Source organism: Liolophura sinensis, chromosome 6 (genome assembly GCF_032854445.1).
Source record: "Liolophura sinensis isolate JHLJ2023 chromosome 6, CUHK_Ljap_v2, whole genome shotgun sequence".
Lineage (NCBI taxonomy): Eukaryota > Metazoa > Mollusca > Polyplacophora > Chitonida > Chitonidae > Liolophura > Liolophura sinensis.
The window spans coordinates 34,761,426-34,767,425 of record NC_088300.1 but is presented as its reverse complement, the minus strand read 5'-3'; positions in this window follow the sequence as shown (position 1 = coordinate 34,767,425).

The following is a 6,000-nucleotide window of genomic DNA, read 5'->3' as shown; positions in this document are numbered from 1 at the left end:
TTTGTAGTTACTGTTACTAGTTTGTAATGCGCAAGTTACTAGGAAAAAATCTGTCCAAAAAAAGACCATTTGTCCAGTGGATAATGTTAAGTGGGTTTAAGCCTCAGTCAAGAATATCTCATTTATAGCACGGAGGTCAGATTTATGGCCAGAAGAAAAAACTGGACGGTAATTACCTAGTATACGATATATCTCCTCAGGTAAGGTCGCATCCGAGGCAGCGTGAACTTGTTAGACCTCACCGGCACTGAGAGACGCCATCTGCGCTGAGAACTGATAATCTAATGCCCTTAGATTTCTATTACATTCATTGAGTAAAACTGCAAGTCTCAAGGACGACGTCAACGCCACTGAAACGGGGAACTTACCGCACATTGAACCTACTAAATAGGGGATTCTACTGCACTTAGAAGCCACTGAAATTGGATTAGTACCGCACAAAGAAGCCACTGAAAAGGGAATTCTACAACACATTGAAGCCTCTGAACAGGGAATTCCACCGGACACAATGAAGCAACTGAATAGGGAATTCTATTACACACTGAAGCCACTGAATAGTGCATTCCACTCATTCCCAACATGTATTGACAAAAGTGACACTGGACTTATGGTCAATGTTTGCTTTTGTACGTTCTAATAGCCATGGTATATATAAACCTACTTGTATATACCTGAGGCTGAATACCAATTCCATTGCCGTATACAGAAGCAAGGCACTATGGCCCAACCTCGTTAGCAGGTTTATTGGGGAGAGGGGGGGATAATTACGCTGTAAAATTTCTATATCCTGTATATTATGCTTCGAGGAAGGCGACCATATTGACTACACGTGTTGCTAGTCCGAAAGACGAGAGATGAGACAGATTGCATCTACAAACAAGGTCAACTTCGGTGCTGACTTGTTTGTAAGCTGTGCCCAGAGATGTCTATAGGACTATACTCACAACGCGAAACAGCGTGAAATCTTCTACCACATTTTCCAGTTTACGAAGGATGGACAGTTGGCCCTATCCCTATGTTAGCTTGGAGAATGGGAGATGTTGGTGTGTGAATGGGTCATGAAGGTCGTGTGAGTGCTAATCTCGTCATTCATCACGGGCGGTTTCCTCAGAAACATATGTTTATTTTGACATGGTTATGCTTTATTACATTGGCAAACAGGCGTCAAGTACGTTCATAAATAATATCAGGAGTCCATTACCTAGAAGTATGTGACTTACCTATAGTTGGCCTCCAGGCGCATTACGTTGTTACCTCATCTGTGTAGTAGCTCGCGCCACCTGGTGGAGAAATATGCCAACCTCTTGGGTGGAAATTGTGAAACTGAATCATGGGAAATCTACTGCAAACGGTCCCTACACTAACTGGCCCCACGTTGAAACCGAAACTCCGTATATAAAAACTACTATGTCGCAACACATCGTTGCCATGTAGTTAAAATCCATTGACTGTTTTTACATTTCCCAAGTAACTCTAGAACAGTTACTAGCAAAGACATCGTTGTCCTTTTACAAACTCTCTGTTGTCGTAATTTTCAACACAGCAGCGATTGGAACATTTTCCCCACCATGCGTCTGCCATTTCTCAATCGTTTGCTGTGCCGTACGTCACATTTATCAAACGCTTGCTGCGCAATACATCACACTTCTCAAACTTTTGCTCTGATATGTCACATAATGTAATAGAGATGGAAGAAAGGTGTACGGTGCTGTGGAGACTAGCTATAGGGAAGTTGCATAATTTTAGATAATGGACATCTGTTAATATATCATCAATCTTGGTAAACGAGATCCGCAGAGAGCCAGCTTTTGGTACACATTTATAGGTGTACATGACTGCGTGACCTCATTAATGTCGGCCATTGCTCTCTTGTAATGTACATCCATCGAGTCGGCTCAGGACAAATCAAAACTGCACATATTTTCAATGTCATGTTTTTGACCAGTCAACTGCCTGAGTTTTCAACGTTCCAGACAGCACCCTGAGTCAGCTGTAATCCTGTTTTGAATGTCTGGACCCAACCTATTTGATTACCTAAGGCATTAGAGAGTTCAGGTCAGTGGGTGACAATCCACTAATACAAGAGTTACCCCCAAAACTGCCCAATGACAAAAATCACGTTTGTAATATTCGTTTGTTTGTGATCTTTCTTGCTTTCTGCCGAAATATTTTCGATTCAGGCATAGGTGTTACTATTGATTTTCTTTACCATTAAGACCGTATGCATGATCGGTCGTGTCAGTTTGGATTTCAGATCTATCTTTATCCAACAGCCTTCTCTTGGCCGGTTACCCATAAGTCATCAATAATATACACACATAACGTATGGCAGAGTCCCCCAACTCAGCCTAATCACAGGTCCAATGCAATGGCGGGTCGTCTGAAGGACGATAAGTCGTATTTGGGCTTCAGAAAGAAGCACATAAAGCTGTACCTACCCTTTTCCTCGTACAATGTTTTATTACGTGATTGTTTCATTAACCATGACCCTCTTTCACTTTTCCATTAACTGCATCCTTTGGGACCCACAATCTGACTTTAGCGCATGGCGTCCCTTCAACTTCTATTATTGACACTTCACCTGGTTCCGCCGGAATAGCCCCATCAAAGTGAGATGGATCGCTTTGATGACCGACGTTCATTCACTCGGTTATATACTGGAAAAGACAAATAGTTCGAGAGGAGTGATCTGTCAATATCAGGTATACCCCACCTGTACGCGGCGCAAGAATACGCGGAAACAAAAGAGTGAATCAGTTGACACTACATGTTCATCATAGTAAGCCCGAAGTTCTCAGTAAACATATCTACATGTACATGTAGTTTGGGGTAGTTGACTTAATGTTTGCAGTATGCAGACTATTGGATACTTCAAAACAATAATGCGTGTATGACAAAGTTGTCTGCATGGGTCAAACTTTGTAATGGATAATGTTAACACGGCGCAGTATTTAAACCTTTGAACAATTATAAGCTTCCATACAGAAGAGTACTTAGGTCATTAGTTCCCACAACAGCTTGGGGTACTGAGTTGCGGAAGAAACCCTGAATTATTGCTATCATCTGGCGAAATTATTTTGTGTTCACAAAGATGGAACCATTGCTTGAATGAAACACATGAGACATTACGCTATTACTGTGAGCTTACATATGCCATATCTTGAATAACTTTCTTTTGAATGGTCATTCAGGCATTCAGTGTGTTGCTCTTCCATGTGTTCCTAACTGTTTTCTGAACCAATTTAAATCGTTTGGAGGGAGGGGGGGGTGGGGGGGGGGGGGGGGGCTCCGTGGCCTTGTTGGTTAGCGCGGTAACGCAGCGTAATGACCCAGGAGCCTCTCACCAATGGGGTCGCTGTGAGTTCAGCTGGCTTCCTCTCCGGCTGTACGTGGGAAGGTCTGCCAGCAGCCTGCGGGTGGTCGTGGGTTCCCCTGGGATCTACCCGGTTTACTTCCACCATATTCTTGAGTACGGCGTAAAACACAAATCAAATAAATCAATCAGTTAAGCTTATATTGCAATTCTTACCTTCATTATGGAGTTACATTTGTGTTAACTACGTTAAACAATAATACATCAGCCATTTTTTTTTAATTTCAATTTACCTTTCTTGTGCATGACTCGAAAAGAGCATTTCGTTGAATTTCCATCATTGATTTTTGGCTATGCTTTTAACGATATTGAAATCTGGCCAAATCCCAGCCCCTGAGTATTAATTAAATTAGGAAGTTTATATTCCGCTTACCGAAAAACGTCACAAATTAGCTTTTTGTATAATCCTGTTGGAAGATTATTTCCCATGGCCGTGTGGACCGATTGTCGAGTTGTTGTCAGCGGTCACGTCAGCAACCCCTGGTTGACTGGAATAATACAGGGACTACTTTACAATGCTAGTCGATGATAAAATCGGTTCTGTTTGGTAATCCAGGATGTGACGCATCACCTCCATGGTGCCAACAGCCGGCTGAAGTAACTTGGCTTGGAATTCTAACCATGTGTGTATAACGCGCGGATTATTTGTTCTAGTTCTCTCCGCCGGTTTGTCACATTTGGCCCTCCACGATGGGAAGAGCTTAGCTCAAAGTGATTATGAGAGGTCCTCTGAATTGATTTGTTGACATTGCATGAATAATTTGCGCTCCTGACGACTAATATAGATGTAAATTTTAGGAACAATGCAGTGCATACTCAAAGCGACGTGTTAAAGCATTACTATGTGCTACAGTGCCCAGTGAATCAAGTCCTAAACACATGCCATAACATTTGAATTTTGACGCTGGTCAGGACTATAAATTGGCTATATGTTTAAGACGTGTCGTTACCATAAACCTCGTAATTACACGTTGTATGTCATGCGTATAGAGAATTCATAACAACCCACAATGGTTATACAGGCTACCTTAGCGTGTGAATGGCAGTGGAAACTTTATAATCTCTATGCCCGTCTTTCAATGACGCAACACGTTTGCGGCCAAGAATATGTTTTAACATAAGGCCCACTTCTCTTTTACGTTGAAAGTTCGTATAGGATGTTGGACACAAGATCAGCGAATGTAAGTATATTTTTAAGAGGTATAACGTACAGTGCAGATTTAATTGGTGCTGTACACGTTCTCCAGAATATTTCACGTAAACGACGGCTGCCAGCATTATGGTGAGAGGAAAGCGCGGGCACAGCTAGGAGGGAACCACGGGTCATCCATAAGTTGCTGAAAACTCTTCATTCGTACGCGCAGAGGTAAAGATGCTATTGATCTAGATTACAAACTGAGAGAACACAAAGATGCTGTTAGAAGAGAAAAAAATACATATGATATCACGGAGGTTTACTGCGGAGAGGAAAGGAGTTTGGAGTTTACAAATGTGGTTCTATCCAGGTGCTCCAGACACGGATACGATCGGGATGACAAGGACGCTCCAGGGTAACCAAGTGCTCCCCAACTTCCATTATCTTCTGAAATGTGAACGCTGTGAGCCATTTAAGTTTCCATACATTTTTATTGGCGTATGATGAATTTATGTATTTAATATCCCTCAAATGACTTTTGAATATTCATGAGATATAAAGAGATAGCTTCGTGAAGTGAGATGGTTTAAGAATAAATACATCGTATATCTCGACAAACCGATAGATTGCCGGTGAAAATATAATTTAGCTTGTCAGGAAGCTATAAAATATAGAAGGAATCCAGGAGTGAAATCAGTTGTAGTTACAACGTTTCTTGATGAAACCCTCAACGTTGTCTTGTAATCAATTTCAATGTACCTGACATAAAGTAAATTAAGGGGAGACAATGAAGTATTTAGAGGAAATGAAACTTAACGGGCTGTATAAATTCTCTGATGACTTCACCAGAGAAATATATCATTTTTGAAAGCATACTATGGATAGTTTTCATGAGGTCCACTGGATGGTCTGAACAATTTCGAGCTTATATTTATTCCTAGATGAAACGGATATTGCGCAGTAAGCTCAGTTGTTAATTCATTATCAGTTGGGTGGCCTGTGAATTTCATTATTCCCTGATAGGAAAAATAAGTGACAATCATCTAAATGAAGAATTTTACAATCAAAGCATAATAGACCACATTAACTGGAAAGATGATTGGCATCTTTGCACCACTGAACTTGAGATTCTACCACACAATAAACTCAATGAACAGGGGATTCTATCGCACACTGAACACCATTGAACAAGGGGATCTACCGCACACAGAATCCATTGAAGAAGGGATTCTGTCATACACTGAACCCAATGAACTACTAACATGTTTTAAATAAGGTATAAAATGACACTGGAGTTGTGGCCATTAGTCATACGTCCTTTAGTACATTGAAATTGTTATGGTATGTATATACCTACATGTCTATTCTTCAAACTGGATTCGAAATGTAATGCCGCGTACAGAAGCAAAATACCACTATAGCCTGATCCGAACCTGCAGCGTAAATAGCTTTTTTTTTTACTCCGTATTTTGCTTCAAGGAAGGCGACCATA